Source organism: Rhinopithecus roxellana, chromosome 7, assembly GCF_007565055.1.
Source record: "Rhinopithecus roxellana isolate Shanxi Qingling chromosome 7, ASM756505v1, whole genome shotgun sequence".
Taxonomy (NCBI): domain Eukaryota; kingdom Metazoa; phylum Chordata; class Mammalia; order Primates; family Cercopithecidae; genus Rhinopithecus; species Rhinopithecus roxellana.
Window position 1 is genome coordinate 102,634,005 of NC_044555.1, and position 14,048 is coordinate 102,648,052.

The window sequence follows — 14,048 nt, forward strand, 5'->3', positions numbered from 1 at the left end:
TGCATGTACTATGTCATCTAGCAATTTCAATTCTAGGAGACATGTTTATAGACTAATAGGAGGCTACTGCAAGAACATTAACTGCAGCATTTTCTGTAATGGAAAAAATGGAAGCAACTTATGCATTAATAAACTATGGAATATTCATATAACGGAATATTATATATCGCTTAAATGCACCTCTATCTGTTACAGTATAAACATAGGTAAAATGTTTAGAAATTCATAATGTTGGGTGAAAAGTCATAATGTTGTGTAAAAGAACAAGTTGTGGAAGATTACACAAAGATATGCTCTAACTTCTCATAATGCAAAAATCACCAGAAAATGATTCATTTAACAAATCTTTATTGTAGGCACAATTCTAGGTACTTGGGATCAGTGAACAAAGCAGAGATCTCTTCCCTTGTAGACCTTACATTTCAATGGGGGAAGACTGAAATAAGATAATTAGCATAAGTAAATAAATTATATAGTGTGTTAGATGGTGATGAAGCAAAAGCAGAGGATGGTAAGGGGGATAGAGAAAACAGGGTGGGCAGTTTGCAGCACTAAGTAGGATGCTTCAGGTAGGTCTCATTGATATAGTGAGATGTGAGCCTTGAAAATGTGAGAGAATTTAAATGAGTGGATCTATTGGAAAAGAGAACTCCTTCCTGGAGGAACAGACATTGCCATGGTCCTATGGCAAGAGTGAGCCCGGCTGTTTGTAGAATAGCAAGAAGGTCACAGCTGTGGCAGAACGAGGAGGGCAGAAGAGATCAGAGATATAATGGAGAACCAGAAAATGTCAGGCTTCTGCAGGGACTTTGACTCTGATTCCAAGTGGAATATGCTGTCTTTGCAGGATTTTGAGCAGAGAAATGCCACGATTTGATTTATATTTTAAAATGATCACTTTAATTTTTGTGTTGAGAATGTACCACTGTAGGGGAATGAGAGTGGAAGCAGAGAGGCATGTTAGAAAACTGTTGTAGTTATCCAGATGAGAGATGATGGTGGATTTGACCTTATGTGTACCAATGGAGATGGCGAGAAGTGGTTGGATTTTGGAAGCATTTTGAAATAGAGCCAAAATGATTTGCTGATGGATTGGAGAGAAAGAAAGAAATTGAAGGTGATGTTAAGGTTTTTGGCTCAAGCCAGTGTACAGCTGGAGTTGCCATCAATTGAAGTGAGGAAGGCAGTAGGAGCAATAGGTTTTAGAGAACAGATCAGGAGTTCGGCCTATGACAGTTTGAGTTTGAAATGTCCATTAGACATCTGAGTGGAGGTGCTGAGTAGGCAGTTGTATGTATCAGACAGGAGTTTAGGATGAAGATCTGGCCTGCAGACATGAATTTGGAAGTTAACCTAGAAATATTTTGTATTAGCTATTGGACTGAAAGACATCACCAAGGGAGTATACATAGGAATGCAAAGAACAGGGATGGAGCCCTGGGACATTCTCATTTTAAGAGGTTTGGAAGAAGAGAAGCCAGTAAAGTAAACTGAGAAGAAGCAGTTAGTGAGATCAGAGAGTGTGGTGTCCTGGGAGCCAAAGGAAGAAAGTGAACCAAAGAGGAGTGACTCATTAGCCGTGCCCAATGCTGCTGATAGGTTAAGTAAGGTGAGGACTAAGAATTGATCATTGTATTGAATAATGTGAAGTCACTCATGACCATAACCGTAACAGGAGCAGTTTCAACTGATTTGTGGAGGTGGACCCACAAATCAGGTGGACCCTGATTAGAATGTGTCCAAGAGACAATGGGAGGAGGAAAATTGAGGACATTGAATAGAGACCACTATTCAATGGTCAGGGGATGAGAGAGTGGTCAAACTAGGTATCTGGAGGAAGAACTTTCCTGATAGATGAAACAGACATTGCAAAGGCTCTAAGACAATAGTGAGTATGACTTGTTTGAGAAACAGCAGGGAGGCTACAGCTGGGGCAGAGTGAGTGAGGAACAGAACAGGCAGAGAGAGTGGGAGATAGGAAAGGATGGTCATCTGGCGCTCCTTCTTGGCCCCAAAGTAAAGTAGGTAGAAGGCCTAAGGGAATGTAGTCTTAGACAGAAACACTGGTTCCAACGAAGCCTTATATTGTGTATAGAAACGTATTTCATATGTATCTGTAAAAGAGATTTGCATCAAAGGGGAGCAAAGAAATTGGGTAATGGCAGGTGGTAAAGTGGAGCCAAGAGAAAAAAAAAATATATATATATATACAACAATTTACTATATATGCTTTTTCCAATTTTGTAATCAATGTTTCAAATTCCACAAAAAATTGGCCTGTTTATATATATATATATATATATATATATATATATATATATATGATGAATATTTGTGTGTTTTATAATAAAGATGAGAAACAACAGTATAATTGAATCCTGATTGAAATGACCCAATAGAGAGCACAACACTGATAACGCTGGAGTTAAGGGAGAGAAAGAAGGTAGTGATATCATTCAGTTGATAGGAGAAGAAGATATCTAGTGAGAAAGGAGAGGGGCTGGCTTTAGAGGGCAGTCTGGAAATATCATTATATTAATTTGCTAAGGTTGCTATAACAAAATACCACATACTGGGTGACTTAAACAACACACATTTATTGTCTCACAGGGTTGGTTTCTTCAGAGGCTTCTCTCCTTTGCTTGCAGATGGCCGTCTTCTCCCTGTGTCTTCACATGGTCAGCCCTCAGTCTGTGTTATCTGTGTCCTTATCTCTTCTTATAAAGGCACCAGTAGTATTGGGTTAGGACCCATCTTAATGACCTCGCTTTGACTTAAGAGGTAATTATGTTACATTATGAAGTACTGGTGGTTAGAACTCCAACATATGAATTTTGGAGGGACACAATTCAGCACATAATAATCATATGTGATATCAACAGGAAGACCATGTGTATGGATGCGGGTGCAGATAGGTGAAGTGATGTGGTGGTAGGAGTCTGTAGAAGTTCTCTTCTGATGGCTTCAATTTTCTAGTGAAACAGGAAGCAGTGAAAGAGTTAGGATATGGAGACAGTGTCAGGAGTTTCAGGAGAAAGAAGTTGCAAAATAATAACTTGGAAAAGTCAGAAAATTAAGGGACAGGAGGCCTGTAGCATGATTGCCTAGCAGCATTAAAGTCTGGTTGAAGTTCATGGTCATGAAGTTAAACTGAGAGTTGTCATGTGGTTGTGAATTTTCCCCTAGCCAGCTTTAGCTGTATGGGTGCGGGCTCATGGGGAAGTAGCTGGATTTAGCCAGGGGTTGTGATTTTGCCAAGCAACACAAAGTGAGAGAGGGGCGGGATTGTGGAGGGTATATGTAGAGGAGTGGTAGTAAAGACTGAGCATGACATCTGAGCTAAGAAAGGAGAAGAGAGAAGACAATAAAGGGAAGAAGAGATAGTAAAAATCTGATAAGATCAATGGATTAGAGATTCCGGTGAGGTTGAAAGAAAATAGGGTCCAAAGTGAGTGGGCTGAAAAGAGAGGGGTGTATGGTCAGAAAGAGGGATGTTTGAAATTGAGATTACAGAGGGGTTCCCAAAATTATAGTGACAAGGGCTAGGGTATGGCTACATGAGTGGGTACATGAATGAGTAATTGAGGTGGAGTTGAGCACAATGTCATGGAGGAGAAATGTTCAAGAAACAGAAGGGGCTAGTTTGTCAGATTATCAGAATGATTTTTTTTTTTTTTGAGATGGGGGTTTTGCTAGGTTGCCCAGGCTGGCTCAAACTCCTGGGCAATCTTCCCAACTTAGTCTTCTGAGTACGTAGGACTATGGTGAGTGCCACCATGTCTAGCTTTAGAATGATTGATATTGAACTCACTAAGAATTAAGATAGGACAACTACCATTGAGAATGATCATGTTCTCAGAGACAAAATGAGAGTCTGAGAAAAGAGGGGAGAATATTTCTGACAACAGCAATAAGAGCTGGTTGGTGACACTAGCTGTCAAAAACTGGAAGTTTTTAGGGAGGTGGGAGAGGGATTGCTATCTAAAGGCAGCAATGAGAAGCAGTAAAGTCACTTACACAACTTTTAGGATCTGTGGTACAGTGGTGGTAGGAGAGAAAAATCATCTGCTCCTTGTGAGTTGGCTTCAGGGTATCCAGAGTCCTCAGGGAGGGGGGCATTCAGAGAAGAAGCTTAGACTATGGAGGATTAGCAAGGGTGCATTGTGTTTTATTAGTAGTGGAGGGGTGAGAGAGTGTCCTAAAGAGGGGATATGGACACAACCTAATGGAGGTTAGAATGTAGCAGTTGAGAGATGTCTTGGGATATTTGTGGTGACTGGCACAAATGGAGATAAATGCTATCATCAGTTGAGTTCTAATAGATTCAAAGGAGATCAGGTTGGGAGGATTTTGAGGTTTGGGCTATGGAGAGGTGGGTATCTGGAGCTTCCTGTCAACCCCAAGGGATGTGGGGGGTGTGGTCTTAGACTTGGATCACTGGTTCAAACAAGACTTCATTTTGCTCCTTCATTGTGCTCAGAAATCACATTAATCTGTAATGACAGAAAAATAGGCCAGAGGGCCAAGATGGCCGACTAGAAGCAGCCAGTGTGCCTGGCTGTCATGGAGTGGAATGGAAGGGGAGAGTAAATATAGCACCTTCAACGGAAACATCCAGGTTCTCACATTGGGATTAATCAAGGAAATAACTTGACCCACGAGAACAGAGAAAAGCAAAGCAGGACAACAGCACACCCCGGTGCAGCACAAAGCCAATGGAGGCTCCCCGCCGAAAGAAATGGTGAGTGAATGTGTGGTCCTGGGAACCCATGCTTCTCCCATGGATTTTTGCAACCCACAGGTCAGGAGATCCCCTCATGAGCCCACTCTATCAGGGCCTTCAGTCTCACACACAGAGCTATGTGGAGTCCTGGCAGGACAGCAGACATGTGTGGAGAACCAGGAACTTTTTTTTTTTTCTAATTATACTTTATGTTCTAGGGTACATGTGCACAACGTGCAGGTTTGTTACATATGCATACATGTGCCATGTTGGTGTGCTGCACCCATTAACTCGTCATTTACATTAGGTATATCTCTTAATGCTATCCCTTCCCCCCGCCCCCCCCCCCCCCCCCACCACAACAGGCCCTGGTGTGTGATGTTCCCCTTCCTGTGTCCAAGTGGAGAACCAGGAACTTTAGATACTCTGGCTATCTGGGCATTCTGGCAAAAGTAGCTGTAACTCCAGCAAAGCAGGAGGTTAGACCCCTGTACCTACCCCTAGGAAAGAGGCTGAATTCAGGGGGCCAAGCAGCCATGGTGTGTGGGTTCCACTTCCACAACACCTCACAGGATAAGACCTACTGGCCTGGAATTACAGCTAGCCGCCAGTAGCAGTGCTGCACCTACCTGGGACAGAGCTCCAAGGCAGAGGGGCAGGCTGCCATGTTTACTGTTTGGGTGACTTAGCCCTTCCAGCCTTCCGGCTTTGGAAAGTCCAAAGCAACTCGGGGCATAAGGGATCTCCCAGCACAGCACAGCTGCTCTACCAAAACATGGTCAGACTGCTTCTCTAAGTGGGTCGTGATCCTGTTCCTCCTTACTGGGAGGAACCTCCCAACCAAGGCCTCCAGCCACCCCGCTGGTGATCCCTGGGTGACAGAGATTTGAAAACTCCCTGGGACAGATCTCCCAGAGAAAGGGCAGGCCCCCATTTTTGCTTCTGCAGTGGAGCTGTCCTTGCTAACTTTGGGCTAACAAAGAAGCAAAAACCCTAAGTTCCTTATGTACACCCCCAAGAAGCTACAGTCAACCCAAGGAGAGGAGGCCAGTTTGTCTCTGATGGGTCCCACATACCCTCTACTGCTTTTCACTGGACAGGGAACCCCTGAATTGGACTTACAGCACAGAAACTCTATCCCAGGCTAACTGCACTGAGCTATTGCTGACTCACATTTCTCTGGTGTGGAGCCCCCAGGAGACAAGCAAAGTGGTGAAGCAGCAAGTCGGCTGATGTGGACCACAGAGGCTGTTGCAGGAGCATCTGCAGCAGAGCATGGCCAAGCATGGCCATCCCTTTAAGCTCAACATGCTCCCATAAGAGACTTTAGCACTATGGGAACAGTCAGACCTGATCACTGCAGGGCAGTCTTGCACATCAGACAGGGCTGGTCAGACCTGAGCACTCCTTGGACTGCTGTCCTCTCCCTGTGCCCCAGCCTGGCCACACCTGCTTATAGGGCAGTCTTGCATGCCCTGGGGTCCCACACCATAGCTTCTGTGTTGGTGGATCATGCCTGACTGGTGGAAAGCTCCAGTGTGGCGGCTCCTATGGCTGTGTACCGGCCTGCATGTTAACTCCCCATAGCATAGCTTCCCCCAAGCCCACAGCAACTCTGCACATCACTCTGCGGGCACCTGTCTGCACGGGTGGGTTTTGCTTTACTTGCCCTGCCAGCATGTGGGAGGGCAATAGGTCCCCAAACCCTGCCGACTACTGTTGGAGATGGAGCCTTGGCGGGCACAGAGCCAGCAAGTCTCACCTCACCAGCGAACAGTGAACAGGGGATCTGTCCATACCGTGAGTGATGACTCCTGCTTGTGGGGCACAGAAAAGGCACCCAGATCTTAGACAGCCAGCACTCTGCCCCAAGCCAACACTACCTCCATTGTAACAGCCCACACAGTCTCCAGCAGCGGCCCCCTGCTTCCTGCTCCCCACAGCTGCTTTGTCTCTGCTGCTGTGGTGAATGCCCACAGGGAGGCAGGCACCTCTGTATCCACTAGTACTTGGCTGCAGCTGCTGCACCTTGATCCCCCCAGTACCGTAGACTCCAAACATCAAGGAGCCAGAGAAGAAAGTTGGGGCCCAATACAAGTCCCCCAGAGATAGAGCATGCAGTCCAGAGGTTAGAAGCTGGACATTGGCACCCTAAAATCTTCCAGAAACGAAACCAGATGGATGACTCCACCTTATACCACAATCAAACCCTCAAGTTCATCAAGTAGGATAGAAGAAAAGAAAACCATCCAAAGGTCAGCAACCTCAAAGGTTGAAGGTAAATAAGCCCACAAAGATGAGAAAGAATCAGTGCAAGAATGCTGAAAACTCAAAAAGCCAGAGTACCTTCTTTCCTCCAAATGACTGCATCACTTCTCCTGCAAGGGTTTGGAACCAGGCTGAGGCTAAGATGGCTGAAATGACAGAAGTATAGGAAAGAAGTTCACTGAGCTACAGGAGTACATTGTAACCCAATGCAAGGAAGTTAGAAGTAATGATGAAACATCATAGGAGCTGACAGACAAAATAGCCAGTATAGAGAAGAATGTAACTGACCTGATAGAGCTGCAAAACACACTACAAGAATTTCATAATGCAATCACAAGTATTAATTGCAGAATAGACCAAGCAGAGGAAAGCATCTCAGAACCTGAGGACTGCCTTTATGAAGTAAGACAAGCAGATAAGAGTATATAAAAAAGAATGAAAAGTAATGAACAAAACCACCAAGAAATATGCACTTATGTAAAGAGACTGAATCTACAACTGCTTGGTGTACCTGAAAGAGATGGGAAGAATGGAATCAACTTGGAAAACATATTTCAGGATGTCTTCCATGAGAACTTCCTCAATCTAACTACAGAAACCAACATTCAAATTCAGGAAATGCAGATAACCCCAGTAAGACACTCAATGAGAAGTTCATCCCCCAACACACATAATCATCAGCTTCTACATATTTGAAATGAAAGAAAAAATGTTAAAGGCAGCTGGAGAGAAAGGCCAGATCACCTGCAAAGTGAAGCCCATCAGATTAACAGCAGACCTCTCAGCAGAAACCCTACAAGCCAGAATAGATTAAGGGCCAATATTCGACATTCTTAAAGAAAAGAAATTCCAACACAGAATTTCACATCCAGCCAAACTAAACTTCATAAGCAAAGGAGAAATAAAATCCCTTTCAGACAAGCAAATGTTGAGGGAATTTCTTACCGCCAGACCTGCCTTACAAGAGCTCCTGAAGGAAGCCCTAAATATGGAAATGAAAGACTGTTACTAGCCACTACAACAGCACATTGAAGTACACACACCAGTGACACTATAAAGCAATCACATAACCAAGCCTGCAAAATAACCAGCTGACATCATGATGACAGGATCAAATCCACACATATCAATACTAACATTAAATGTAAATGGGCTAAATGCCCCAATTAAAAGACAGAGGGGCAAGAAGAACCAAGATCCACTGGTATGCTATCTTCAAGACACCCATCTCACATGCAATGACAGACATCGACTCAACATAAGGGGATGGAGAAAAATCTACCAAGCAAATGGAAAACAGAAAAAAGCAGGTGTTGCAATCCTAGTTTCTGACAAAACAGACTTTAAACCAACAGAGATCATAAAAGACAAAGAAGGGCATTACATAATGGTAAAGGGTTCAACTCAACAAGAAGATCTAACTATCCTAAATATATAGGCACCCAATACAGGAGCACCCAGATTCACAAAACAAGCTCTTAGACACCTTCAAAGCTATGTAGATTCCCACAAAATAATAGTAGGAGACTCACTGACAATATTAGACAGATCATTGAAGTAGAAAATTAACAAAGATATTTAGGACCTGAACTCTGCATTGGATCAAATGGACCTGATAGACATCTACAGAACTCTCCACTACAAAACAACAGAATATACATTCTTCTCATCGTCACATGGCACATACTCTAAAATTGATCACACAATTGGAAGTGAAACACTCCTCAGCAAATGCAAAACAACTGAAATCATAAACAATCTCTTGGACCACAGTGCAATCAACTTAGAAATCAAGACTAAGAAATTTACTCAAAAAGATACAATTCCATGGAAATGGTAATTGTATTACAATTCCATGAAAGACTTCTCCTGAAAGATTTTAGGTTAAATAATGAAATTAAGGCAGAAATCAAGAAGTTCTTTGAAACTAAATAAAACAGAGATATAACATACCAGAAGTTCTGGGACACAGCTAAGGTAGTGTTAAGGGAGAAATTGATAGCATTAAATGCCCATACAAAAAAATTAGAAAGATCTTGAGTTAACAACCTAACATCACAGCCAAAAGGACTAGAGAATGAAGAGCAAACAAATCCCAAAGCTAGAAGAAGACAAGAAATAACCAAATTCAGAGCTGAACTGAAGGAGACAGAGACATGAAAAGCCATTCAAAAGATCAATGAATCCAGGAGCTGATTTTTTGAAAAAAATTAATAAAATCAATAGACCACCAGCCAGACTAGAGAATAAGAAAAGAGAGAAGATTCGAATAAATACAACCAGAAACAGCAAGGGGGATATTACCACTGACTCCCACAGAAATAGAAGCAACTATCAGAGAATATTATGAACAACTGTATGCACATAAACTAGAAACTCTAGAAGAAATGGATAAATTCCTGACACATACACATGCTCAAGATTGAACCAGGGGTGGGGGGCGCCCAAGATGGCCAAATAGGAACAGCCCCAGCCTCCAGGTCCCAGAGCGAGCGACACAGAAGATGGGTGATTTCTGCATTTTCAACTGAGGTACTGGGTTCATCTCACTGGGGCATGTCAGACAGTTGGTGCTGGTCAGTGGGTGCAGCCCAACCAGCGAGAGCTGAAGCAGGGCGAGGCATCGCCTCACCTGGGAAGTGCAAGGGGGAAGGGAATTCCTTTTCCTAGCCAAGGGAAACTGAGGCACACAACACCTGGAAAATCGGGTAACTCCCACCCTAATACTGCGCTTTACCGAGGGTCTTAGCAAATGGCACACCAGGAGATTATATCCCATGCCTGGCCTGGAGGGTCCCACGCTGATGGAGCCTCCATAATTGCTAGCACAGCAGTCTGAGATCTAACTGCAAGGTGGCAGCGAGGCTGGGGGAGGGGCGCCTGCCATTGCTGAGGCTTAAGTAGGTAAAAAATGCCACCGGGAAGCTTGAAATAGGTGGAGCCCACCACAGCCCAAGGAGGCCCGCTTGCCTCTGTAGACTCCACCTCTGGGGACAGGGCATAGCTAAACAAAAAGCAGCAGAAACCTCAGCAGATGTAAATGTCCCTGTCTGACAGCTTTGAAGAGAGCAGTGGTACTCCCAGCATGGAGGTTGAGATCTGAGAATGGACAGACTGCCTGCTCAAGTGGGTCCCTGACCCCTGAGTAGCCTAACTGGGAGACACCCCCTACTAGGTGCAGACTGACACCTCACACCTCACTTGGCTGGGTACACCTCTGAGATGAAGCTTCCAGAATGAGAATCAGATAGCAACACTCGCTGTTCAGCAATATTCTATCTTCTGCAGCCTCCGCTGCTGATACCCAGGCAAACAGGGTCTGGAGTGGACCTCAAGCAAACTCCAACAGACCTACAGCTGAGGGTCCTGACTGTTAGAAGGAAAACTAACAAACAGAAAGGACACCCACACCAAAACCCCATCAGTATGTCACCATCATCAAAGACCAAAGGCAGATAAAACCACAAAGATGGAGGAAAAGCAGTGCAGAAAAGCTGGAAATTCAAAAAATCAGAGTGCATCTCCCCCTCCAAAGGAACGCAGCTCATTGCCAGCAACAGAACAAAGCGGGACGGAGAATAACTTTGACGAGCTGACAGAAGAAGGCTTCAGTTGATCAAACTTCTCAGAGCTAAAGGAGGAACTACGTACCCAGCGCAAAGAAACTAAAAACGTTGAAAAAAGAATGAGTGAACGGATAACTAGAATAACCAATGCAGAGAAGTCCATCAACGAACTTATAGAGATGAAAACCATGAAACAAGAACGACATGACAAATGTACAAGCTTCAGTAACTGACTCAATCATCTGGAAGAAAGAGTATCAGTGACTGAAGATCAAAAGAATGAAATCAAGCGAGAAGAGAAGTTCAGAGAAAAAAGAGTAAAAAAAAAAAAATGAAAATGAACAGAGCCTCCAAGAAATATGGGATTATGTGAAAAGACCAAATCTACATCTGACTGGTGTGCCTGAAAGTGATGGGGAGAATGGAACCAAGATGGAAAACACTCTGCAGGATATTATCCAGGAGAACTTCCCCAACCTAGCAAGGCAGGCCAACATTCAAATTCAGGAAATACAGAGAATGCCACAAAGATACTCCTCAAGAAGAGCAACTCCAAGACACATAATTGTCAGATTCACCAAAGTTGAAATGAAGGAAAAAATGTTAAGGGCAGCCAGAGAGGAAGGTCGGGTTACACAAAAAGGGAAGCCCATCAGACTAACAGCAGATCTTGGCAGAAAACTCTACAAGCCAGAAGAGAGTGGGGGCCAATATTCAACATTTTAAAGGAAAGAATTTTCAACCCGAATTTCATATCCAGCCAAACTAAGTTTCATAAGTGAAGAAGAAATAAAATTCTTTACAGACAAGCAAACGCTTAGAGGTTTTGTCACCACCAGGCCTGCCCTACAAGAGATCCTGAAGGAAGTGCTAAACATGGAAAGGAACAACTGGTACCAGCCATTGCAAAAACATGCCAAAATGTAAAGACCATCAATGCTAGGAAGAAACTGCATCAACTAACGAGCAAAATAACCGGCTAATATCATAACGACAGGATCAAGTTCACATATAACAATATTAACCTTAAGTGTAAATGGACTAAATGGTTCAATTAAAAGACACAGACTGGCAAATTGGATAAAGAGTCAAGACCCATCAGGTTGCTGTATTCAGGAGACCCATCTCACATGCAGAGACACACATAGGCTCAAAATAAAGGGATGGAGGAAGATCTACCAAGCAAATGAAAAACAGAAAAAGGCAGGGGTTGCAATCCTAATGTCCGATAAAACAGTCTTTAAACCAACAAAGATCAAAAGAGACAAAGAAGGCCATTACATAGTGGTAAAGGGATCAACTCAACAAGAAGAGCTAACACTCCTAAATATATATGCACCCAATATGGGAGCACCCAGATTCATAAAGCAAGTCCTTAGAGACTTACAAAGAGACTTAGACTACCATACAATAAAAATGGGAGACTTTAACACCCCACTGTCAACATTAGACAGATCAACGAGACAGAAAGTTAACAAGGATATCCAGGAATTGAACTCAACTCCGCACCAAGTGAACCTAATAGACATCTACAGAATTCTCCAACCCAAATCAACAGAATACACATTCTTCTCAGCACCACATCGCACTTATTCCAAAATCGATCACATAGTTGGAAGTAAAGCACTCCTCAGCAAATTTACAAGAACAGAAATTATAACAAACTCTCTCTCAGACCACAGTGCAATCAAACTAGAACTCAGGACTAAGAAACTCAATCAAAACTGCTCAACTACATGGAAACTGAACAACCTGCTCCTGAATGAATACTGGGTACATAATGAAATGAAGGCAGAAATAAAGATGTTCTTTGAAACCAATGAGAACAAAGATACAACATACCTGAATCTCTGGGACACATTTAAAGCAGTGTGTAGAAGGAAATTTATAGCACTAAATGTCCACAAGAGAAAGCGGGAAAGATCTAACATTGACACCCTAACATCACAATTAAAAGAACTAGAGAAGCAAGAGCAAACACATTCAAAAGCTAGCAGAAGGCAAGAAATAACTAAGATCAGAGCAGAACTGAAGGAGATAGAGACACAAAAAAATCAATGAATCCAGGAGCTGGTTTTTTGAAAAGATCAACAAAATTGATAGACTGCTAGCAAAACTAATAAAGAAGAAAAGAGAGAAGAATCAAATAGATGCAATAAAAAATGATAAAGGGGATATCACAACCGACCCCACAGAAATACAAACTACCATCAGAGAATACTATAAACTCCTATACACAAATAAACTAGAAAACCTAGAAGAAATGGATAAATTCCTGGACACTTACAGTCTCCCAAGACTAAACCAGGAAGAAGTTGAATTTCTGAATAGACCAATAGCAGGCTCTGAAATTGAGGCAATAATTAGTAGCCTACCAACCAAAAAAAAGTCCAGGACCAGAGAGATTCACAGCCGAATTATACCAGAGGTAAAAGGAGGAGCTGGTACCATTCCTTCTGAAACTATTCTGATCAATAGAAAAAGAGGGAATCCTCCCTAACTCATTTTATAAGGCCAACATCATCCTGATACCAAAGCCTGGCAGAGACAAAACAAAAAAAGAAAATTTTAGACCAATATCCCTGATGAACATCAATGCAAAAATCCTCAATAAAATACTGGCAAACCGAATCCAGCAGCACATCAAAAAGCTTATCCACCGTGATCAAGTGGGCTTCATCCCTGGGATGCAAGGTTGGTTCAACATACACAAATCAATAAACGTAATCCAGCATATAAACAGAACCAAAGACAAAAACCACATGATTATCTCAACAGATGCAGAAAAGGCCTTTGACAAAATTCAACAGCCCTCCCTGCTAAAAACTCTCAATAAATTCAGTATTGATGGAACGTATCTCAAAATAATAAGAGCTATTTATGACAAACCCACAGCCAATATCATACTGAATGGGCAAAAGCTGGAAGCATTCCCTTTGAAATCTGGCACAAGACAGGGATGCCCTCTCTCACCACTCCTATTCAACATAGTGTTGGAAGTTCTGGCTAGGGCACTGAGGCAACAAAAGAAAATAAAGGGTATTCAATTAGGAAAAGAAGAAGTCAAATTGTCCCTGTTTGCAGATGACATCATTGTATATTTAGAAAACGCCATCGTCTCAGCCCGAAATTTCCTTAAGCTGATAAGCAACTTCAGCAAAGTCTCAGGATACAAAATCAATGTGCAAAAAATCACAAGCATTCTTATACACCAATAACAGACAAACAGAGAGCCAAATCACAAATGAAATCCCATTCACAATAGCTTCAAAGAGAATAAAATACCTAGGAATCCAACTTACAAGGGATGTAAAGGACCTCTTCAAGGAGAACTATAAACCACTGCTCAGTGAAATAAAACAGGACACAAACAAATGGAAGAACATTCCATGCTCACGGATAGGAAGAATCAATATTATGAAAATGGCCATACTGCCCAAGGCAATTTATAGATTCAATGCCATCCCCATTAAGCTACCAATGAATTTCTT